The following is a 25,599-nucleotide window of genomic DNA, read 5'->3' as shown; positions in this document are numbered from 1 at the left end:
AATGAGTGAGACTGTTCTTGCTTTCGCCTAGTTTATAATCTACAGAATTTAAAACTAGCTCACTCACAATTGTACCAAACAGTGAAACATAACAACCACATTAGGAAGGTGGAAAGAAAGTGACAAAGGAGCCCACAGGAAGGAGTTACTTTTTGCTGCTATGGAGAGAAGGGTTTCATGGAGAAAGCAGCATTGTAATTGGGACTTAAAGGCTAACAGGTTTTAGATAGGCAGATGCTAAAGTGTAGAACATTCTAGCTAAAATCCTTCAACAAAACAACAGCAAAACTAAAAGAAATTCTTGACATTATTTGAAAGAGACTGAAAAAATAATAGAGCTTAACCATTTACTGTTCCCCAAGTTTTTAAAAATTTGTGGTCTTTACTTTTAAGTATCTTAAATTAATTACCTCCAGTTTAGCGGTAAAACTAAGTGTGTTTCTATAAACTAGAGACTCTACCTGTATCCCACAGTTTATGTTACAGATAGACTCCAGTGTCAGGAAAACATATGCAGGATATGCCACGTTATGTTTGTTCTTTTAGAAAATTGCTATTCAGGGGACCATTTAACGCTCTACTGAAGAGAAAGTCCATAATCCTTTTTTGTGGTTCACATAGCAGTTGAGGTGGTGTAATGTCTATAAAATATGCTGTCCTTAAAAGCAGCAATTTCAAAGCCACACTTAAAAAGACAGAGTGCATTTTTCAAGTATTGCAGCACAGCCTTGGTTTCCTATCCTTTTGGAAGTAAAAGGGAAGTAGTGCCTTTTAGCATTTCTTTAAATAACCAGCTTTATGATGTTGGCCAGAACATCTTTTTCTCAGATCTAATTCCAAAATATTTTCCTTAGTTTAATGACTAAGCAAGTAGGAGAGGATAATTTAAATCAAGCTGGACTTGACTGAGTCTTGAGGCAAGACATTTTTCATTGGCTGCTCTTCTTATAAGTGCCATATTTCATTGTCAACACAAAGTCTGCTTACACTATAAACTGGGCATTCCATTTTGTTCCCTTAAACAACTAGTTTTAAAAAATGTTATTATTGCTGATGTCAATTTATCTAAGAGTTTTATTTGGTAACTGCCCTGATTTTTAAAAAATATCTGAGAATATGTGTTTTTTTTTTTCGAGGTAAGGACAAAATTGATTTTTTTATACTTGGCAAATAGATTGAAGTGTATTTTTTCACCTCAGACAGTGTCTAATTTTCTTTTAGGATAGTTTGTGTAACCTAGCTGCCACTTTCTTCAAGTTTAAAGATGATACCAACAAGAAGAGAGGGCTTTATTGCGCTTTAAAGCAGGGGAGTGAGGATTTAAGGAAGGGCACAGAAATGACTTGAAAGGTGGGAACCCAGTGTGCTTAACTCCCAAGGAACAGAAAAGAAGGGCTATCACCTACCCCAGACACACCCCTATAAAGCATCTTTCTTCAAAAATCAGATGTAAGTAAGAAGTGGAAGCTCATTTGTAAGATGGGCTTCTTTAGTTTACAACAGAATGATGTGGTTCCTTAACACAGGTGTCTCTATCAAAAGATAGAACTAGAAGTATTATTTTTTTTTCAAAAGTCAACTATTACTCAGAAACCAAGAAAGAAAGATGTGGAGAACACTGGATAAACAGGCCACCAGTATGAACTTTCTTTTGTTGTAAATAATTATTTAAAAGTTCAAAATATCTGGATAAAGTAGAAAATTTGATAATCATAACTTACAAATATTTGTGCTATATGAAAATAAAATCTGCCAAATGAATAGATTAATACATTTTTGTGTGTGTGAAATCTCCTCCCTCCCCTATTAAAAAAATAAGAAGAAAAAGAAAAAACACTTCTTGAAGCATGGTGACCCACATGGGGAATATATTTTGTATCAAATATTTGCCTGGGGACCAATTCACCCGAACTTCAGCATATGTAGCACCTTTTACCCTTCAGAGATATGAAGTCTCAGCAGTTCATAAAGCCCAGCCTACTCTGCTCTTTACCATCCACCCTGATGCCAACCCTCACCTTCCAACCTCAACCAGAATTCCGCTTGTTTTCCACTAGGTAAAATTAACCAGGGAAATAAGAAATAAGTACATTCTTAAAAAAAGAAAAAAGTTTATTCTTGCTTATGCATCAAAACGTATCAAGACATCAATGTGTCATTCCTACCACTTATCAATTCACTCAATAGTTAGTAAAAGCATACTCTGTGTCAGGTACTGGATTAGATTCGATCAATACAACTATGATTATGACATGACTCTTGTACTCTAGAAGCTTATGTGAAGATGGACCATTCTTAGCAACTTTTTATTTTGAAAAATTTCAGACCTGCAGAAATCCTTCACTTAGATTTACCAACTGTTAATGCTGTTGCATATTTTCTTTCTCTTTCTCATCTTGCCTCTAAATATGTGTTTACATGTATACATTTTTTATGGTGGGGGGAGAACTATTTACTTTTTATTTTTTTCCCATAAGTTATTAGGGTACAGGTGGTATTTGGTTACATGAGTAATTTCTTTAGTGGTGATTTGTGAGATTTTGGTGCACCAATCACCCGAGCAGTTCACACTGCATCATATTTGGAGTCTTTTATCTCTCACCCCCCTCCCACTCTTCCCCCCAAGTCCCCAAAGTCCATTGTATTCATTCTTATGCCTTTGTGTCCTCATAGCTTAGCTCCCACGTATCAGTGAGAACATACAACATTTGATTTTCCATTCCTGAGTTACTTCACTTAGAATAATAGTCTCCAATCTCATCCAGGTCATTGCAAATGCTGTGAATTCATTCCTTTTTATGGCTGAGTAGTATTCCATCTCATATATATATATATATATATATATATATATATATGAGAGAGATATATCATATACATATGAGATATATATGATATATATATATATATCTCACAGTTTATCCACTCATTGATTAATGGACATTTGTGTTGGTTCTATGATTTTGCAGCTGCGAATTGTGCTGCTATAAACATGAATGTGCAAGTAACTTTTTCGAATAATGATTTCTTTTCCTCTGGGTAGATACCCAGTAGTGGGATTGCTGGATCAAATGGTAGTTCTACTTTTAGTTCTTTAAGGAAACTCCACACTGTTTTCCATAATGGTTGTACTAGTTTACATTCCCACCAGCAGCGTAGAAGTGTTCCCTGATTGCTGCATCCATGCCAACATCTACTGTTTTTTGATTTTTTTGATTACAGCCATTCTTGCAGGAGTAAGGTGGTATTGCATTGTGGTTTTGATTTGCATTTTCCTGATCATTAGTGATGCTGAGCATTTTTTCATGTTTCTTGGCCATTTTGATATCTTCTTTTAAGAATTGTCTATGCATGTCCTTAGCCTACTTTTTGATGGGATTGTTTGTGTTTTTCTTGCTGATTTGTTTGAGTTCATTGTAGATTCTGGATATTAGTCCTTTGTCAGATGTATAGATTGTGAAGATTTTCTCCCCCTCTGTGGGTTGTCTGTTTACTCTGCTGACTGTTCCTTTTGCCGTGCAAAAGCTCTTAAGTTTCATTAGGTCCCAGCTATTTATGTTTGTTTTTATTGCATTTGCTTTTGAGTTCTTGGTCATGAAATCCTTACCTAAGCAAATGTCTAGAAGGGTTTTTCCAGTGTTATCTTCTACAATTTTTATAGTTTCAGACCTTAGGTTTAAGTCCTTAATCCATCTCGAGTTGGTTTTTGTATAAGGTGACAGATGAGGATACAGTTTCATTCTTCTACATTGGCTAGCCAATTATCCCAGCACCATTTGTTGAAAACGGTGTCATTTCCCTGCTTCATGTTTTTGTTTGCTTTGTCGAAGATCAGTTGGCTGTAAGTGTTTGGGTTTATTTCTGGATTCTCTGTTCCATGTGTCTATTGTCTATTTTTATATCAGTACCATGCTGTTTTGGTGACTATGGCCTTATAGTATAGTTTGAAATGAGGTAGTGTGATGCCTCTAGATTTGTCCTTTTTTTTTTTTTTTTTTTGAGATGGAGTCTCACTCTGTAGCCTAGGCTGGAGTGCAGTGGTGTGATCTCGGCTCACTGCAAGCTCCGCCTCCCGGGTTCACGCCATTCTCCTGCCTCAGCCTCCTGAGTAGCTTGGACTACAAGTGCCCGTCACCACACCCAGCTAATTTTTTGTATTTTTAGTAGAGACGGGGTTTCACCATGTTAGCCAGGATGGTCTTGATCTCCTGACCTCCTGATCCACCTGCCTCGGTCTCCCAAAGTGCTGGGATTATAGGCATGAGCCACTATGCCCTGTCTAGATTTATTCTTTTTGCTTAGTCTTGCTTTGGCTATGTGGGCAACTTTTTGGTTTCATGTGAATTTTAGAATTGTTTTTTTCTAATTCTGTAAAGAATGATGGTGGTATTTTGATGGGAACTGCGTTAAATTTGTAGATTGCTTTTGACAGTATGATCATTTTCACAATATTGATTCTACCCATCCATGAGTATGGGATGTGTGTCCATTTGTTCATGTCATCTATGATTTCTTTCAGCAGTGTTTTGTAGTTTTCCTTGTAGTGGTCTTTTGACTCCTTGGTTGGTATATTCCTAAGTATTTTATTTTTTTGCAGCCATTGTAAAAGGGGTTGAGTTCTTGATTTGATTCTCTGCTTGGTTGCTGTTGGTGTATAGAAGAGCTACTGATTTGTGTATATTAATCTTGTATCTGGAAACTTTGCTGCATTCTTTTATCAGTTCTAGGAGCTTTCTGGAGGAGTCCCTAGGATTTTCAAGGTAAACGATTATATCGTCAGCAAACAGGGGCAGTTTGACATCCTCTTTACTGATTTGGATGCCCTTTATTTCTTTCTCTTGTCTGATTGCTCTGGCTAGGACTTCCAGTACTATATTGAAGAGGAGTGGTGAGAATGGGTATTCTTGTCTTGTTCCAGTTCTCAGAGGGCATGCTTTCAACTTTTCTCCATTCAGTATTGTGTTGGCTGTGGGTTTGTCATAGATGGCTTTTATTACATTAAGGTATGTCCCTTGTATGCTGATTTTGCTGAGAGTTTTAATCATAAAGGGATGCTGGATTTTGTTGAGTGCTCTTTCTGCATCTATTGAGATGATCATGTGATTTTTGTTTTTAATTCTGTTTATGTGGTATATCACATTTATTGACTTGCATATGTTAAGCTATCCCTGCATCCCTGGTATGAAACCCACTTGATCATGGTGGATTATCTTTTTGATATGTTGTTGGATTCGGTTAACTAATATTTTGTTAAGGATTTTAGCATCTATGTTCATGAAGGATATCAGTCTGTAGTTTTCTTTTTTGGTTATGTCCTTTCCTGGTTTTGGTATTAGGGTAATGCTGGCTTCATAGAATGAATTAGGGAGGGTTCCTTCTTTATCTTGTGGAATAGTGTCAAAAGGATTGGTACCAATTCTTCTTTGAATGTCTAGTAGAATTCTGCTGTGAATCCATGTGGTCCTGGACTTTTTTGTTGGTAATTTTTAAATTACCATTTCAATCTCGCTGCTTGTTGTTAGTCTGTTCAGGGTATCTAATTCTTCTTGATTTAAGGTAGGAGGGTTTGTATTTTTCCAGGAATGTATCCATCTTTTCTAGGTTTTCTATGTGCATAAAGGTGTTCATAGTAGCCTTGAATGATCTTTTATATTTCAGTGGTGTCAGTTAGACTGTTTTGTTTCTTAGTGAGGTTATTTGGATTTTCTCTCTTCTTTTCTTTGTTAATCTTGCTAATGGTCAATCAATTTTATTTACCTTTTCAAACAACCAGCTTTTTGTTTCATTTATCTTTTGTATTTTTTTGTTTGTTTGTTTCAATTTCATTCAGTTCTGTTCTGATCTTGGTTATTTCCTTTCTTCTTCTGGGTTTGGGTTTGGTTTGTTCTTGTTTCTCTAGTTCCTTAAGGTGTGACCTTAGAATGTCAGTTTGTGCTCTTTCAGTCTTTTTGATGTAGATGTTTAGAGCTATTGGTTGAGGAGAGACAGAAGTCATGGGCCATTGTTTCAGCCTTGAAGCTGCCTGAGAGGAAGTAATGATTATCCTGGATAGTTGGTACCTGGACCGAGAGCTAGGCTGGCTTCTTTGTGGCTGTTGGAGGTGTATCCTCACTGGAATGACAGAGAAGAGGAAAATAAGGTTCTGTGTGATCTAGAAGGTAGAGAGGTACAGAGTATCCAGAGACGTATCTTGTATTAAGAAACACAAATACCACTGGGCATGATGGCTCATGCCTGTAATCCCAGCACTTTGGGAGGCCAAGGTGGGTGGATCACTTGAGGTCAGGAGTTCGAGACCAGCCTGGCCAACATGGTGAAACCCCATTCTACAAAAAAATACAAACATTAACCAGGCTTGGTGGCACATGCCTATAGTCCCAGCTATGGGGATGGGGGGAAGTAGAGGTTGCAGTGAACTGAGATGGCACCACTGCACTCCAGCCTGGGCGACAGAGTGAGACTCTATCTCAAAAAGAAAAGAAAAGAAAGAAAGAAACACAAACACAGTACTGAAGCAGGGATAGGATGGTGAAACATAGGTCCCACACAGTCTTGTAGTGTTATTTGTAACTTCGGGTAACAAGATTGTTTATAATGTAATATGCTTGTTCATTACAGTGTTACTTTTGTTGTTTTTTTTAATAGATGAATCACATATGTAAATAATCTCTAAATGCATCTCATCTTTGAATTAATTTGCTCTGTCTTTTCCTCCTGTAATATATACATTATAATGTATTTTAAAACTATTTAAATAATCCCAGTGTGTTACATTGTTTTATAATTTTCTAAACCTTTTTTTTAAAAAAAATTCTCAAAATAATGTTCACAAGTATAAGAAAACCTATGAATGAGTTCTTGTGGAATAGTTTAGATCCATTTACCTGAATATTTTTCATTACAGATAGTCTAATTGGAGGGAAATCACTGTCAATTAATCATGTGTAGTTGAAAATATTTAAAGAAATTTGTTCATATTAGGTTTGAATAGAGCATTCCGAAAGCCTTCCCTAAATTGTAAGCTCTTTGGTGATTTAAAAGCTCTCAAGAAGCCAAAAAAAATTTTGTGGCTTTTAAGAATTTAGTCTTTAGGCCGGGGGCGGTGGCTCATGCCTGTAATCCCAGCACTTTGGGAGGCCGAGGTGGGTGGATAACGTGAGGTCAGGAGTTTGAGACCAGCCTGGCCAACATGGCAAAACCCCATCTCTCCAAAAAATACAAAAATTAGTCAGGCACAGTGGTGCATGCCTATAATCCCAGCTACTAGGTGGGGCTGAGGCAGGAGGATGGCTTGAACCTGGGAGGCGGAGGTTGCAGTTAGCCAAGATCATGCCACTGCACTGTAGCCTGGGCAACAGAGTGAGACTCCGTCTCAAAAAAAAAAAATTTAGTCTTTAATATTCTTTGTTTAGGAAGCATTTTAGATACTTAATAGAGAGGACAAGGTGTAGTTTCAAGAAAATTTCAGGAAATCAATATCCAGATGTCATTCATAGAGTAGAAATTTCAGATGGCATCTTCATCTTGACTCTGAAATGATTAATTACAGAAATGCTTGGCAGTAGAATTAGAATCAAATTGACAATAAAGTATTTATTAATTCAAATACAATTCTATCAAATACCATGGATAACAGTTCCATGAACAATTTTCACATATAATTTACCTATCAGCAAACGACTATTATTCTTAAAAATTGATCATTTGTATGCATTGTATGATTTTTTGAAACAAATGTATTAGAAAAATTATTAGCATTAGAAGAAGTAGCAGAAGATGATTATAAGCATTGGCAATATGGTAGCAATAATGACAACATATGTTTGCGCTCACATATGTTCATTTTCTTTTAGGGAGGGATGCCCCAAGGATGCATAGAGAGGAATATATCAGTATCTCCCTAATCATTAATGCAGTCTTCAGCCCAAGGGAACTACAAATCCCAAAATGCAACATTTCATTCTTATTTTCACATGGATTTCAGAAACCAATAGACCAAATTTGATGAGGTAATTGGATTTACTATGAAGCCTCAAATGCTAAGACTTGAACTTTATACAATGTAGACTTTTGCCAAGTTTACTACATTTCTACATTCAATTTTAAGTAGTAGATGTTTGTACCCTCCACTTCATCAGCATATGTGATACAATTATTTGTTTTCATATACAAAAAATAAATCATTTCACCATAAAGAATGAGTATGAAGTTTAAGAACAAAATGAATGATTGCGTTTTTATTCTGGAAAAAAGCAATTATTTTAAAAACATATTCTAACATACATGTTTCTTGAGAGTAAATCATTGTTATTTGGATTCAGATTAAAATATCTTATGTTTTGAACTTTCATCATTTCTGAAATTGTCATTGCAAGCTATCATGATCGGCATTCCATGTAGACACTTCAAATCAGAAATAAGTTTTTGTTTCCTCTTGTGGGTATGGTGTCCACTTAGTTTATTCCTACTGTGACTTCAATATGTTCCCTACAAGTGGTTGATAAATACACAATAATAATAGTAGTTAGAAGGTACACGAAAAGATAAACGTAATTAAAATAATAGCTAATATTTCTTGCATACTTACTATATTCGAGGCACTTTACTAAGAGCTTCCATGGATTACTTCATTTAGTCTTCACAAAATCTTATAAGATAGTTATTATTAGTGTTCGTATTTTATAACAGGCTGAGGCCTAGTGAGAAAAAGTAATTTATAAAATGTGCAGAGCTACTACCTGGTGGAGCCAGAATGTGGACTCCAGGGTCTGGTTCTTAATCACTATGTTATGCTGCATGCCATGCTTTGAAAGGAGGTTTATTTCACAATGTGGCCACTCAAGGCAAATTCATCTCCACCACTGGAGAAACAGCTCAATGTGCATGATTTTTTTTGTTGTTGTTGGAAAACACAGTCTTTATACATGAAAGAAAATATTGTGTCAACATTTTCTTCATGACGAAAATTGTCTCCTTTTCCTGAGAAGAAAAAATTTCAATTTTATTTTAGAACGTTAATATAAGTGAAAATATAAGGTTAATTCTATCCAAAAACTATCACTGGGCAAAATAGATCTTTATGCCATTTTCCAGACTGACTCAATACATCAATCAAGTTATACGAGTAATTGCTTGACTGTTTACTTATGTTTCTGGCAGAATATCTTTTATAACTATTTTGAGTTCACAAAAAGAATATCAGTCCTACTCTGTTTGTGAGAGGTATTATTTTGATGTGTTTGTGATGTTTCCTGGGAGCTTTACCCCTTTCATTACAGTGTCCTTTATGGTCTCAACCTTCTTTCTGGGGAGAGTAGTCTGATTTTATTTACTTGTTACTCAAAAAATATTATTATTGACTGGACTCAGAAGTAGACGCTCTTGGAGAGGACGGGCTGCATTTCTTGGTAATCTGCTCCTGGCATATTTTTTTGACCTTCTTCATTCTTTTGGCCAAAAGTTTCGCATGTTCTATAGTATACTGTTTCTGCAGAGCAACATAGCAGCATTTGTGTTGTGAGACATTTGGAGTAACAAGATGCTGAATCTTGGGTGTGTTGGTCCTAGGCTTACCTTCTTTGTTAAAGGCCTTTCTTACCACATATTGTTGGACATCATCTTTTTTACAGATTGAAAATTTGTGGATTCTGCTAGCTCTTTTGGGCCCCAAGTGATGAGGCATCATGGTGTCAGTCAGTCCAGGAATATCCTTTTCTTCCTTTTTTTACAATAACTCAATTGAGAACATTTAGATTGGCATCCACAATGCAATCCTGAACAGCTTTACACTTTCTTCCTCCAGTTCTTCTGGGTGTATAACAGGAATGCCCTGTAGCAGGTGGACATGGTCATGGGCCAAGACATCCTCCTTCATGGGAAAACTTTGTCATTCCTACCACTGACTTGGACCACATAATCCTTCCATTCTTCACCCAGAGCATCAGCAGCTACTTCTGTGGCCATGTGCTTGTCGTAAAAAGTATGAACTTTGGCCTGGAGCAGTGGCTTATGCTTGTAATCCCAACACTTTGGGAAGCTGGGAGGGTGGATCAGTTGAGGTCAAGAGTTAGAGACCAGCCTGGCCAACATGCCGAAAGACCGTCTCTACTAAAAATACAAAAATTAGCCAGGTGTGGTGGTGCACACCTGTAATCCCAGCTACTCAAGAGGCTGAGGCAGGAGAATCACTTGAACCTGGGAGGCGGAGGTTGCAGTGAGCCGAGATCACACCACTGCACTCCAGCCTGGGTGACAGAGTGAGACTCTGTCTCAAAAAAAAAAAAAAAGAACTTTGCATTGATCAGCCACTTCAGTGAATTTCTGGCAGCCAGTGGCTGAGAAGGAGATATTCAACTGCTTCAAGAAGCAGCTGATTGCCTCCGAGGTGCCACAAAAAAGAGCTGGTCTCCACTTTCTTACATCAGACTCCGTAATGTCCTGTGTCTTCTTGGCTCTGTTAATCCTGCCGTTCCTGCCTGTGCTCCCCAAGGTTCTCTGATTTCCAGATGCTTTGCTATCTAGCACAGCCCTCCATCTCTTTTTACCTCCTCCTCTGATCTTTTTGGTTCAACTTTGTGATTTTTTTTCCACCTCAAGCTGCTATTCTCTTCGTACCTTCCACAAATGCTGCAACCATAAGCCTGGAAAGGCAGAAGTGGTTTCTGGCCAGTTGGAATATATTGACTCCACAGTTCATTGGCATAGATTATCTCTGGTGTTGGTTGCTGACACTGCAGCTGCACATCAGCACATTTAGGTGATGCTCCCAAGACTTCACTCATTTCTTCATTTCCTCTATTAAGCTGTCTCTCAAATTGTGCTTCTCATGTCCCTAAGAGTTCACAAATATACTCTCAGAGATGCATAAGTACCTAAAATAATCTCAAATTTTGATTGTTTAAAAATATTTAATATAGGCTACCAAATTTCAATGCTTATACTTGTGCTTGTATTTTCATTTCATTGGTGCCAAAGGAATGGCAGTGTTTGACTTTTTTCGTATTTTCTCAAACTGGGGATCCATAGCTTATTCTCTGAGTTCTTGTGTTCTCAAGATTGAGAAACACTGCTCTGCAGTGCTTGAAATGGACCTGGGCAAATGAGCATCACCCAGGCCTGGCTATTCTCTCCTCATGCATCTGTTGTGTACTTTCCATGTTACACACTGCATTACACACAGGGAATAAAAAACAGTTCCTTTCAAGGGTTAGTGGGGAAGTCAGATAAGTAAACAATTTTAATCTATTATGATATTGCTAGTCAACTGGTACAAACTTTCTGGAGAACAATGTAGCAATTGCATCAAGCCTTGTGGATAATCCTTAACCCAGTCATTTCACTTTTAAAAATTTATTTTATGAACACAAGAGAGGTCTACAAAGATTTGTATGAAAGGACACAGAAGTCAAATTAAATGAGGATTATTGGAATTGACTCAGCTCAACATTACTTACAATAGTTATAAATGCAAAGCAGATTTAAAATTTAACAACAGGGGAATAATTACATAAATTATGGCATCCCATGTGATGGGAGTTTAGATAGCCACTAAAAATATTATTTCTACGAAGTATTGAAAACAAAGGACTCATAATACTATTTTAAGCTGAACAGCAACACACAGCTCTCTAAACCAGAAATCAGCAAACTTTTTCTGTAAAAGGGTCAGATGGTGAATATTTTAGGATATTTTATCTAAATTTTAAATTATTTTAGGTAAATATTTTAGAATCATATAACTTTGTTAGTTGCAACTATTTAGACTAGGCTGTTGTATTGTGATAGCAGCTGTGGACAATATGTTAACCAGTAGACATAGTTGTGTTCCAAAAAAACTTTATTATGGACATTGAAATTTGAGTTTCATATAATATGTGTCATGGAATATTATTTTTTAAGTTTTGTTTTCAACCACTTAAAAATGCAAAAGCCATTCTTACCTTACAGGCCATACAAAAACAGATGGCAGGACAGATTTGGATCATAGGCCATAGTTTGTTGATCCGTGATCTATACTATGTGATTCTAATTGTGTATGTGTGTGTGTGTGTCTGTGTGTGTGTGTATGGTGGTGAATCTCTGAGCAGTGAAATTATGGGCAATTTTTATTCTTTATGATTTTCTTCTATTTCTCCATTTTAAAATATGAACTTACATTACTTTTATAATCAGAAAAGCAAAAAATAAATGCACTATAATAGTGGCTATAATGGTGGAAAGTGCTTTAAAGGGGCCAATACCCTTGACCCAAGTCGGAGGGGAAGATGAGGGTCAGGGAAGGTTTGCTGAGACAACTTCTGAATAGTGTTGCGAAGGATGATGAAGACTTGTTCAAGGATAGGTGAGTCACGGGAGAAAGACGGGAGAGTGAGAGGCCAAAAGGAAGAGTATTCCAGGCTGAGAAATAGATGATAGACCACAGGAGAGTCAGGGAACCACAAAAATTTCAGAAGGCTAGAGAACAGTGTTAGGGAGTCAGCCAAGAGGGATAAGACTGGAAAAAGAATCAAGCACTGAGGATCTTATTTGGTATGCTTGGAATTTTATTTTATTTTATTTATTTATTTTTATTATTATTATACTTTAAGTTTTAGGGTACATGTGCACAATGTGCAGGTTAGTTACATATGTATACATGTGCCATGCTGGTGTGCTGCACCCATTAACTCGCCATTTAGCATTAGGTATATCTCCTAATGCTATCCCTCCCCCCTCCCCCCACCCCACAACAGTCCCCAGAGTGTGATGTTCCCCTTCCTGTGTCCATGTGTTCTCATTGTTCAATTCCCATCTATGAGTGAGAACATGCGGTGTTTGGTTTTTGTTCTTGCGATAGTTTACTCTGAGAATGATGCTTTCCAATTTCATCCATGTCCCTACAAAGGACATGAACTCAATCAATTGGCAGCATGGAAAGATTCATGAGTTGCTGAGTGACATGCTCATACTTCTGATTTAGAAAGATCTATATGGCATATGGGTAGAGAATGGATTGGGTGAGGGTGAACCTAGAGGCAGGAGAACAAGTTGAAAGGCTGTTGTAGGAATTCGGGTGAGAAGTGTTGAAAGATGAAACTGAGGTATGGGGATGGAAATAGAGAAAGGAAAGGGTTCAAATGATATGTAGGAGTTGACTCAGTGGGCCTTGGTGACTGATTAAATCTTGGAGTTGGAGGAGATGCACAGGAGAGAATAAAGGTACCCTTCTGTGTTTTTGCTCCTGACAGCCAGGTGAGTTTCAGTGTAAATAAAGAAGACATGATCTGTTTGTAGATGGTTTGAATTTGAGGTAGTTGTGGAAAATTTGAGTGGAGCTTTTCAATACGGAAAATCAGGAGAAATAAGTTAGTAGACAGTGGTTGCAGATTTAAGAGCTGATGTGTTCACTTGGAAAGAGGGTGTTGAATAATGACCGCTACACTTTCTCCGCCATTCCTATTGGACTGTACACAGATGCAATCCAATCAATGTTCATGACTCGCTATGATAGTCTATTCAAATTTTAGAATCACTTGTCCTCAGCTCTCAGAGCCACATTAACATTTCTGGAGTAAGTTAACTGTAGTTTGAAAAAGTTCCCCAAATGATTTTGATATATGCTTCTCAGACCCACCATTGATACTTGCTTGAGAAGAAGACATCAAAGACTGTGATATCCTGAAACACCTAGATGTTTAAAAATAGGAAGAGAAAGTGAATCTGTAAAAGAGAGCAGAAATGCAGAAGAAAAATCAGAGTGCACTGGTAGTCAGTGGAACAAAAAAAATTTTAATGGACCATGCAACAGTATTAATCATGAAGAGATAATTAAATAAAGATTACTGGTGTTGACCAAAATGAGGTCATATAGACCTATACAAGAATATTTCACTAGAAAATCTAGAAGAAATGGATAAATTCCTCAACATATACACCCTCCCAAGACTAAACCAGGAAGAAGTTGAATCTCTGAATAGACCAATAACAGGAGCTGAAATTGTGGCAATAATCAATAGCTTACCAACCAAAAAAAGTCCAGGTCCAGATGGATTCACAGCCGAATTCTACCAGAGGTACAAGGAGGAGCTGGTACCATTCCTTCTGAAACTATTCCAATCAATAGAAAAAGAGGGAATCCTCCCTAACTCATTTTATGAGGCCAGCATCATCCTGATACCAAAGCCTGGCAGAGACACAACAAAAAAAGAGAATTTTAGACCAATATCCTTGATGAACATTGATGCAAAAATCCTCAATAAAATACTGGAAAACAGAATCCAGCAGCACATCAAAAAGCTTATCCACCATGATCAAGTGGGCTTCATCCCTGGGATGCAAGGCTGGTTCAATATACGCAAATCAATAAATGTAATCCAGCATATAAACAGAACCAAAGACAAAAACCACATGATTATCTCAATAGATGCAGAAAAGGCCTTTGACAAAATTCAACAACCCTTCATGCTAAAAACTCTCAATAAATTAGGAATTGATGGGACATATCTCAAAATAATAAGAGCTATTTATGACAAACCCACAGCCAATATCATACTGAATGGGCAAAAACTGGAAGCATTCCCTTTGAAAACTGGCACAAGACAGGGATGCCCTCTCTCACCACTTCTATTCAACATAATGTTGGAAGTTCTGGCCAGGGCAATTAGGCAGGAGAAGGAAATCAAGGGTATTCAATTAGGAAAAGAGGAAGTCAAATTGTCCCTGTTTGCAGATGACATGATAGTATATCTAGAAAACCCCATTGTCTCAGCCCAAAATCTCCTTAAGCTGATAAGCAACTTCAGCAAAGTCTCAGGATACAAAATCAATGTGCAAAAATCACAAGCATTCTTATACATCAATAACAGACAAACAGAGAGCCAAATCATGAGTGAACTCCCATTCACAATTGCTTCAAAGAGAATAAAATACCTAGGAATCCAACTTACAAGGGATGTGAAAGACCTCTTCAAGGAGAACTACAAACCACTGCTCAAGGAAATAAAAGAGGATACAAACAAATGGAAGAACATTCCATGCTCATGGGTAGGAAGAATCAATATCATGAAAATGGCCATCCTTCCCAAGGTAATTTACAGATTCAATGCCATCCCCATCAAGCTACCAATGACTTTCTTCACAGAATTGGAAAAAACTACTTTAAAGTTCATATGGAACCAAAAAAGAGCCCGCATCGCCAAGTCAATCCTAAGCCAAAAGAACAAAGCTGGAGGCATCACACTACCTGACTTCAAACTATACTACAAGGCTACAGTAACCAAAACAGCATGGTACTGGTACCAAAACAGAGATATAGATCAATGGAACAGAACAGAGCCCTCAGAAATAATGCCACATATCTACAAGTATCTGATCTTTGACAAACCTGACAAAAACAAGAAATGGGGAGAGGATTCCCTATTTAATAAATGGTGCTGGGAAAACTGGCTAGCCATATGTAGAAAGCTGAAACTGGATCCCTTCCTTACACCTTATACAAAAATGAATTCAAGATGGATTAAAGACTTAAATGTTAGACCTAAAACCATAAAAACCCTAGAAGAAAACCTAGGCATTACCATTCAGGACATAGGCATGGGCAAGGACTTCATGTCTAAAACACCAAAAGCAATGGCAACAAAAGCCAAAATTGACAAATGGGATCTAATTAAACTAAAGAGCTTCTGCACAGCAAAAGAAACTACCATCAGAGTGAACAGGCAACCTACAAAATGGGAGAAAATTTTCGCAACCTACTCATCTGACAAAGGGCTAATATCCAGAATCTACAATGAACTCCAACAAATTTACAAGAAAAAAACAAACAACCCCATCAAAAAGTGGGCGAAGGACATGAACAGACACTTCTCAAAAGAAGACATTTATGCAGCCAAAAAACACATGAAAAAATGCTCACCATCACTGGCCATCAGAGAAATGCAAATCAAAACCACAATGAGATACCATCTCACACCAGTTAGAATGGCAATCATTAAAAAGTCAGGAAACAACAGGTGCTGGAGAGGATGTGGAGAAATAGGAACACTTTTACACTGTTGGTGGGACTGTAAACTAGTTCAACCCTTGTGGAAGTCAGTGTGGCGATTCCTCAGGGATCTAGAACTAGAAATTCCATTCGACCCAGCCATCCCATTACTGGGTATATACCCAAAGGACTATAAATCATGCTGCTATAAAGACACATGCACACGTATGTTTATTGCGGCATTATTCACAATAGCAAAGACTTGGAACCAACCCAAATGTCCAACAATGATAGACTGGATTAAGAAAATGTGGCCCATATACACCATGGAATACTATGCAGCCATAAAAAATGATGAGTTCATGTCCTTTGTAGGGACATGGATGAAATTGGAAATCATCATTCTCAGTAAACTATCGCAAGAACAAAAAACCAAACACCGCATATTCTCACTCATAGGTGGGAATTGAACAATGAGAACACATGGACACAGGAAGGGGAACATCACACTTCAGGGACTGTTGTGGGGTGGGGGGAGGGGGGAGGGATAGCATTGGGAGATATACCTAATGCTAGATGACGAGTTGGTGGGTGCAGCGCACCAGCATGGCACATGTATACATATGTAACTTACCTGCACATTGCGCACATGTACCATAAAACCTAAAGTATAATAATAATAATAATAATAATAAAAGAAAAAAAAATAACTTACGTAAAAACTTTCAGATCAGAAAAAATAAAAATAAAAATAAAAATGGAAAAAAAAAATATATATATATATAAAAAAAAGAATATTTCAGTAAGATGATGGGGACAGAAACCATTCAGGAGTGAGTAGAGAAGTGGATGTGTATTAAGAAAAAAAAAACTGAAGCATGGAGGAAATGAAAACAATATTATAGCTAGATTCCTCCTCAATCTTTCATATTTGTTACCACAATATGTACTATTATACTTAAGAGATATTTGAAAAATGCTTGCTGAATAACTGAGACAATGAATGAGTGAATACATTCATGAATAACTTCAGCTTCCATTTGGTATTATCTTCCCTGAACTGTAAGTGTCATTAAGAGTATTATTTTATTTCAACAAGCGACAGTTTGGTTTTAGCTTTAATAGAGGATAAGGAGCACTCTTTCCATTCTAGTGAAGTACTTTCTACAGCTCCCTGTTGATTGAGAATGTTGTAAGTGCTGTAGAATACTATATAAATTTTTAAACTAGAAGTCAATATACAAATATTCTTATTTATATTGCAATATTATTGCTGAATTTATAAATAAGACATCCAAAAATGAGATTTCTCTTGCTTTTAAGTGCATTTTCAGATATGAAGTTGTCTTTCCATACCTTATGGTTTTTGATGGTCATCCATGGGGAAGAGCTGCTTCTCTTCATTTAGACAAGAAATCCATCTACGGCCGACAGCAATAGAGAGAGACCACTTGAGGGGACGGGTTAAAGGCTGTAGCACCAGGCTCATTTTAAGTGTTCAAAATCCTATCCTCAGGTTTGCCTGGTTTAAATTCCATAGTACACACATCTTATGAAATTGCTAAAAGAATTCTATAGCTGTAAACAGGAAGTGAAGAGAGAGAGAGAAGACTTCAAGGGTGTTATCAATGGTTTTCCCACTGTTGGAAAACTGGGAATCATGGCATTCTGGGGAATGAGGAGGCAAATTTTGGTCTGGTCTAATAGGGATGCTATTTGGTGGGACAATCCTTCCTCGAGCCCCTCCAATCACTACTACACACACGTAACAACAAAAAATGTCTGAGAACCAGTGACAGGTGCTGGAGCCATAAATGTGAGTGAGACAACTTAGGTCTCTGTGTCTCCTTCCCAGATCTGAAATCATTATCATTGCCATGCTGGGGTATCATCCCCTGTAGCCGTCTCCATTAGTACCTCACTTGTGTTTGTGTTTCAAGCTGACTAACTGATACATACTGCTCCTTAGAGGAAGAGAAAAGAAAGAAGTAGCCTCCATGGAGGCTCAGCAGTGGACAATAAAAAATAGTATTTCTTGAGTGCTGACAGCATATGAGCAATCACCAGATTCAGAAGGGAAGGCCTGGCCCCCAGGATGATGTGGCACATGGGCAACCAGAAAGCTGGACCACTAAAAGAACCACAAGGCCTTCCTAACACCTTTACCAAGGCTGAAGAAGTATCACGGAGACCCAATTACTCCACATCAAAAACCTGCCAGGGTAGATTCTGAAGAACCTTTGGGTTCAAGATCATGTTCTATTTCCAGAATCTCATAGAAGGCACACTTTAACTGGTCACACCTGAGATTTTGGATTTGCTAGAAATATCCCTGTTCTATTAATCCTGTCTAGTTCACTCTGTTTGAGTCCCTGTCTCCTCCAGTATTTCAGATGGTATTTGATAGGTCTTGGGAAGCATTGGGCCATACCTGGCCTCTGATCCCAGCAGCTTAAGAGCGATCTAAAATTCCAAGGAAACTTAAATCAGACAGTTTTCTACAGATTCCCAGAGCAGAATGTCTGCTGACTTTCTTGGAGAAAATACCAAGTGTAATTTGTATCAGATTAAATCCAGAGGGTTCTGCAAGAGTGTTCTGGCCTTGGATCTGCAATGAATAGAACATTTTGTGGTTCACACTGGAGGTCATGGGGGAGTCCCAACGAAATATTGGAAGCCATAATCATAGCTAAGTTGCTCTCCCTAAAGCCTTTATATCACTGATTTATAAAGTGTCATTTGAGTGGGAAAATAAAAATATTAAGAGGAGCTTATTTTACATGTTTACCAAGGCTAAGAGGTTCCAAAGGCAACCCTATTAGATATAGAAATAGTCCATTTTTGGATTTATTTTAGCACCTTTGTGTCAAATCTGAGAAATATTACTGGAAAGTTACATGTTTACCTCGTTTTCCCTAGAATGAATTCATAGTCTGTTATTTCTTATTCTTCCCTCAATCACTGTCATAGAATTTTCAAATTTTGGCCAGGTGTGGTGGCTCACGCCTTTAATCCCAGCACTTTGGGAGGCCAAGGCGGACGGATCACCTGAGGTCAGAAGTTTGAGACCAGCCTGGCCAACATGCCAAAACCCCATCTCTACTGAAAATACAAAAATTATCCAGGCATGGTGGTGCATGCTTGTAATCCCAGCTACTCCGAAAGCTGAGGCAGGAGAATCTGGGAGGCAGAGGTTGCAGTGAGCCAAGATTGAGCTACTGCACTCCAGCCTGGGCGACAGAGTGAGACTCCATCTCACACACACACACACACACAAAATAATTTTAAAATTTCATGGAATTTGTAGTTTCAGTTCTTACCACACTCATTGTCATAGGAAAAAAGTTAGAATTTAAAACTTTTAATATAATGTTTTCATCTTATATATTCTTGAACTAACACCATCATAAGTGGAGATTGAGGCCAGGTTAACCTATTTTAATGTTAAAAAAGTATAAAATGAAAAATATGCACAATACAAAATTAACCAGCCCTTACTATGGTCTAAAACTTGTCACATAAGAATCAAATATCCAGTTATTATGCTCTCAAATAGCTAGGTAAGAAAATATACACTTTTGGTCAAACTCTCCTGCCAATTTAGACACTCAGTTGTCTGTTTATTCTAAATAGCAAAGAGAACAGAGCTGGCACATACTCATCTATCTCTTAGTGGATATTTGTTGCCATTTCTACCCAATCTCCCTGAGACCTTTTTTGAGTTAGCTGTGAAATTATCAGTCTATGATCTAGATTTTTTGTTTTGTTGCATTATAAATTTTATTTTTTTCTTTTAAGTATAAGAGAACCTTGGTGACATAATGTGCCAATAAAGGATTTTACATTTGTAAATGTATATGTCAGTTTGATATGGTTTGGTGGTGCCCTCACCCAAATCTCATTTTGAATTCCTATGTGTTGTGGGAGGGACCTGGTGGGAGATAATTGAATCATGGGAGTGGGTCTTTCCCGTGCTGTTCTCGTGATAGTGAATAAGTCTTATGAGATCTGATGGTTTTAAAAATTGGAGTTTCCCTACAACAATCACTCTCTTTGCCTGCTGCTATCCATGTAAGATGTGACTTGGTCCTCCTTGCCTTCTGCCTTGATCGTGAGGCTTCTCCAAACAGGTGGAACTGTGAGTTCTCCATTAAACCTCTTTTAAATTTCCCTGTCTCAGGTATGTCTTAATCAGCAGCATGAAAATAGACTAATACAGTAAATTGGTACCAGTAGAGTGGGACGCTGCTGAAAAGATACCTGAAACGTGGAATTGACTTTGGAACTGGGTAATAGACAGGGGTTGGAATGGTTTGGAGGGCTCAGAAGACAGGAAAATGTGGGACAGTTTGGAACTTCCTAGAGACTAGTTGAATGGCTTTCCCCAAAATGCTGATAGAGTATGGACAATAAAGTCCAGGCTGAAGTGGTCTCAGATGGAAATGAGGAACTTGTTGGGAACTGGAGCAAAGGTGACTCTTGTTACGTTTGAGCAAAGAGACTGGTGACATTTTGCCCCTGCCCTATAGATTTGTGGAACTTTGAACTTGAGAGAGATGATTTAGGGCATATGGCAGAAAAAATTTTTAAGCAGCAAAGCATTCAAGAGGTGACTGGGTGCTGGTAAAGGCATTCAGTTTTATAAGGGAAGCAGAGCATAAAAGTTTGGAAAATTTGTAGGTTGACAATGTGACAGAAAAGAAAATCCCATTTTCTGAGAAGAAATTCAAGTTGGCTGCAGAAATTTGCATAAGTAATGAGGAGCTAATCCCCAAGAAAATGGTGAAAATGTCTCCAGGGCATGTCAGAGTTCTTCACAGCAGCCCCTCCCATCACAGGCCTGGAGGCCTAGGAGGAAAAAGTGGTTTCGGGGTCCAGGCCCAGGGTCCCTGTGCTGTGTGCAGCCTAGGGACTTGGTGCCCTGCAACCCAGCCACTCCAGCCATGGCTGAAAGGGGCCAACATAGAGCTTGGGCTGTAGCTTCAGAAGGTGCAAACCTCAAGCCTTGGCAGCTTCCACGTGGTGTCAAGCCTGTGGGTACACAGAAGTCAAAAACTGGGTTTTCAGACCCTCTTCCTAGATTTCAGCAGATGTGTGGAAATGCCTGGATGCCCATGCAGAAATTTGCTGCAGGGGTAGGGTCCTCATGGAGGTCACTGCTAGGGCAGTGCAGAAGGGAAATGTGGGGTTGGAGCCCCCAAACAGAATACCTACTGGGGCATTGCCTAGTGGAGCTGTGAGAAGAGGCCCACTGTCCTCCAGACCCCAGAATGGTAGATCCACTGACAGCTTGCAAATAGAAGCTGGAAAAGCCACAGACAACGCCAGCCAGTGAAAGCAGCCAGGAGGGAGGTTATACCCTGTGAAGCCACAGAGGAAGATCTGCCTAAGTCCATGGGTACCCACCTCTTGCATCAGCATGACCCAGATTTGAGACATGGAGTCAAAAAAATCATTTTGGAGCTTTAAGATTTGACCACTCTGCGAAATTTCGGACTTGCATGGGGCCTGTAGCCCCTTTGTTTTGGCCAATTTATCCTATTTGGAATGGCTGTATTTACCCAATGCCTGTACTCCCATTGAGTCTAGGAAGTAATTAACTTGCTTTTGATTTTACAGGCTCATAGGCAGAAGGGACTCACCTTGTCTTGGATGAGACTTTAGACTGTGAACTTTTGAGTTAATGCTGAAATGAGTTAAGACTTTGGGGGACTGTTTGGAAGGCATGATTGGTTTTCAATATAAGGACATGAGATTTGGGAGGGGCCGGAGGTGGAATAATATGGTTTGGCTGTGTCCCCACCCAAATCTCATCTTGAATTCCCACATGCTGTGGGAGATACCTGGTGGGAGGTAATTGAATCATGGGGTTAGGTCTTCCCTGTGCTGTTCTCGTGATGGTGAATAAGTCTCATGAGATCTGATGGTTTTAAAAGTGGGAGTTTCCCTGCACAAGCCCTCTTTGCCTGGCACCATCCACGTAAGATGTGACTTGCTCCTCCTTGCCTTCTGCTATGATGTGAGGCTTCCCAGTCACATGTAATTGTGAGTTCTCCATTAAACCTCTTTCCTTTGTAAATTCCCCAGTCTCAGGTATGTCTTTATCAGCAACATAAAAATGGACTAATACATAGCTTTTATTAGGTAATGCTAGGGTAACAAATAACCCCAAAATAGCAATGGCTTACAAATAACAGATTTTATCTTACCATGTTGGCTGCATGGTAACTGCAGTTCAGGTTTGTGTGTCTTCTTTATTTTAGACTCATGGATGAAGGAGTGTATTAGTCCGTTCTCATGCTCCTAATAAACACATACCCAAAACTGGGTAATTTATAAAGGAAAGAGGTTTAATTGACTCACAGTTCACCATGGCTGGGGAGGCCTCAGGAAACTTACAATCACAGTGTAAGGGGATGCAAACACGTCCTTCCTCACATGGTGGCAGCAAAGAGAAGTGCCGAGAAAAAGGGGGAAAAGCCCCTTATAAAACCATCAGCTCTTGTGAGAACTCTCTCACTATCACAGGAACAGCAGCTTGGGGGTAACTGCCCCCATGATTCAATCATCTCCCACCAGGTCCCTCCAATGACGTGGGAATTATGGGAACTACAATTCAAGATGAGATTTGGGTGAGGACACAGCCAAACCATATCAAGATGCAACCCCTATTTATGGAAAGAGCAATGATAGACTCACTCATTGGTTCTCAATACTTCTACTCAGAAATGGCACACAAAACTATTCACAGTTTATTAGCCTAACCTAGTTGCATGCAAGCCTGGCTTTAGGAGGCATAGAAGTACAATCCTCTTACAGAGAGAAAGAGCAAATAACTGGGAACAATAATTAAAGTATGTAATGTGTCTTAGAATATAATTTGGAAGGATAAGGAAGGAAAGGACTGTTCAAGAATAATAATTGGAGACAACTTAGGTCCATGATTCCAGTACAGCAATGACATGTGTTTTTTTTTCCTTTAAGAATAGGTCCATTTCTTTAAAAAAAAAAAAAAAAAGTCTATTTTACATAATTGCAAAAATAATATTTCCTCCAATAATAAAAATAACATATTTTATTATAAAAAATTGAAAATATACAGAAAGATATAAATAAGAAGGTGAAATTAACTGGAAAACCCTAGGTAAATACCTAGAGAAATGAAAATATATGTCTACCCAAAAACTTGTACATAAATATTTATATCAGGTTTATATATAGTAGTCAAAAATTGGAAACATCCAAATTTCTACAGGCAACTAAATAAACAAATCGGCATATTCATCTATTCTTTTGGGGACATACTTGAGAAATTATTCAATATTTTCCATGATGGTGGCAGTGATAATAGTGATGATGAGGCAGATGATGATAAGATTTTCTTGGGACAATTTTGGTAACATTTTAAAGAAAATTTTCCATTTTATCCCAGTTTTTGTTTTTATTTGCAGAAAATCCAAAACTTGCTATATGCATTTATAGCTCTCAATCTTAATATTATATAATTATGTTAAATAAAATATTTTAAATGATACATAATAATTGCACATATTTATGGGGTACATGTGATGTTTTGGTACATTTCTACACTGTATAATGATGAAGTTGGGGTAATTGGGATATCCATCACCTCAAACAGTTGTGATTTCTTCGTGTTGATGACATTAAAAGTCTTCACTTTTAGTTATTTTGAAATATATAATAATTAACTATAGTCACTCTACTATCGAACACTAAGGCTTATGCCTTCTATCTAACTGTATTTTTGTATCCATTAGCCAACCTCTGTTTACCTCCTTCTTCCTTCTTACCCTCCTAGCCTCAGGTAACCATCATTTTATTCTCTACCTCCATGAGATCTGCTTATGTTTTTTGTGTATCATTTTCTTCTTTTTAAAATGTCAAAAGTTAAAAAAAATTTTCAAGAGACAAAATTCATATAACATAAAATTAACCATTTGAAAGTGTAAAATTCAGTGGCATTTAGTACATTCACAGTGTTGTGTGTGAAAAGTTCAATATAGAAATGAACTTCTGAAATTAAAATGTTTTATTTGGGAGGAAAGTACTGCAATTCAGGGCATAAATGCAGACTGGCTGGTCTTCAGTATGTCTGAAAAACAAAGAGAAAGTTAGAGGTTTTATAAAAAGGAGAATATGTATTGCTCTTTGAGAAATTTCATGGCCACTATTAAGGTTTTGAGGACCTGGTAAGCTCTGATTGGCAAGTGACAGTACTGGGCAAAACTAGTCTCAGAGTTACAGCAGGTTGTTTCAGTAGCCAATAGCTAAAACTGGTTTCAGGTTATAGTAGGCTGTTTCAACTTGCAGACTTGCAGGGAATTACATTTTTGGGGCAATGTTTTGTGCCCTGAGTGGTTTTCTCCCTGACCTCTCAACTCCATTTTTGTTGAGTATGACAAGAATGACCCAGTTCATATGATCAACTTTCACATGTGCAACCATCACCTCTATCTAGATCCAAAACCTTTCCATCAGCCCCAAAGAAAACCCTGTGCCCATTACACGGTGACTCCTTATTCACCCTTCCCCCAGCCCCTGGCAAGCACCATTCTGCTCTTTATTACTAAGATTTTACCTATTCTAGATATTTCATGTAAGTGGAATCATCCATTATGTGACCTTTGGTGTTTCACTTTCACTTAGCATAATGTCTTAGAGGTTCACCAATGTTGTAGCATGTATTTGTCTCCCTTCCCTTCCCTTCCCTTCCCTCCCCTCTACTCCCCTCCCCTTCTCTTTTTTCCTTCCTTCCTTCCTTCCTTCATTCCTTCCTTCCTCTCTCTCTCTCTTTCTTTCTCTCTCTCTCTTTTGTACTATGTATCAATACTCCCTCATATGGATATAGTACATTTTGTTCATCCATTCACCAGTAAATGGACACTTGGGTTGTTTCTGTCTTTTGGCTGTTGTGAATACTGCTGCTGTTAATATGCGTGTTCATGCTTTTGTGTGGACATATGCTTTAATTCCTGTGGATATATGCCTAGGAGCATAATTTTTTGGTCATATGGTAATTCTATGTTTGACTTTTTGAGGAAATGCCAACATGTTTTCTTTTTTAAAGCAGCTGTACCATTTTATATTATCATCAGCTGTGTACATGGATTCCAATTTTCTCCATGTTCTTGCCAACACTTGTTATTTTTCTTTCTTTCTTTCTTTTTTTTTTTTTTAAGATGGAGTTTCACTCTTGTTGCCCAGGCTTGAGTGCAACAGCGCAATCTCAGCTCACTGTTACTTTTGCCTCCCAGGTTCAAGTGATTCTCCTGCCTTAGCCTCTCGAGTAGCTGGGATTACAGGCATGTGCTACCATGCCCAGCTGATTTTGTATTTTTAGTAGAGATGGGGTTTCTCCATGTTGATCAGGCTGGTTGTGAACTCCTGACCTCAGGTGATCCGCCTGCCTCAGCCTCCCAAAGTGCTGGGATTACAGGTGTGAGCCACTGTGCCCGGCCTCCTTTTTTTTTTTTTTTTTTTTTTTTTTTAAGGTTATAGCTATCCTAGTGGGTGTGAAGTGACATCTCGTTGTACTTTTGATTTGCATTTTTCTAAGACTAATCATTTGAGCATCTTTGTGTGCACTTGTTTGCCATGTATATATCTTTGTTGGAGAAATG

General features: G+C 38.1%; 1 protein-coding gene and 1 pseudogene across 1 annotated transcript in view; one reads left to right on the top strand and one right to left on the bottom strand.

Annotated features, from left to right (window-relative positions):
* Positions 1–25,599, top strand: part of CCDC141 (coiled-coil domain containing 141) — a 228,237-nt gene that overhangs the window by 43,453 nt on the left and 159,185 nt on the right. The window lies entirely within an intron of this gene.
* LOC100437714 (small ribosomal subunit protein eS6-like) lies at positions 9,350–10,778 on the bottom strand (annotated as a pseudogene).

Source organism: Pongo abelii, chromosome 11 (genome assembly GCF_028885655.2).
Source record: "Pongo abelii isolate AG06213 chromosome 11, NHGRI_mPonAbe1-v2.0_pri, whole genome shotgun sequence".
Taxonomy (NCBI): Eukaryota; Metazoa; Chordata; class Mammalia; order Primates; family Hominidae; genus Pongo; species Pongo abelii.
Note: the sequence above shows the minus strand (reverse complement) of the source record. Positions and strands in the feature narration are given on the sequence as shown.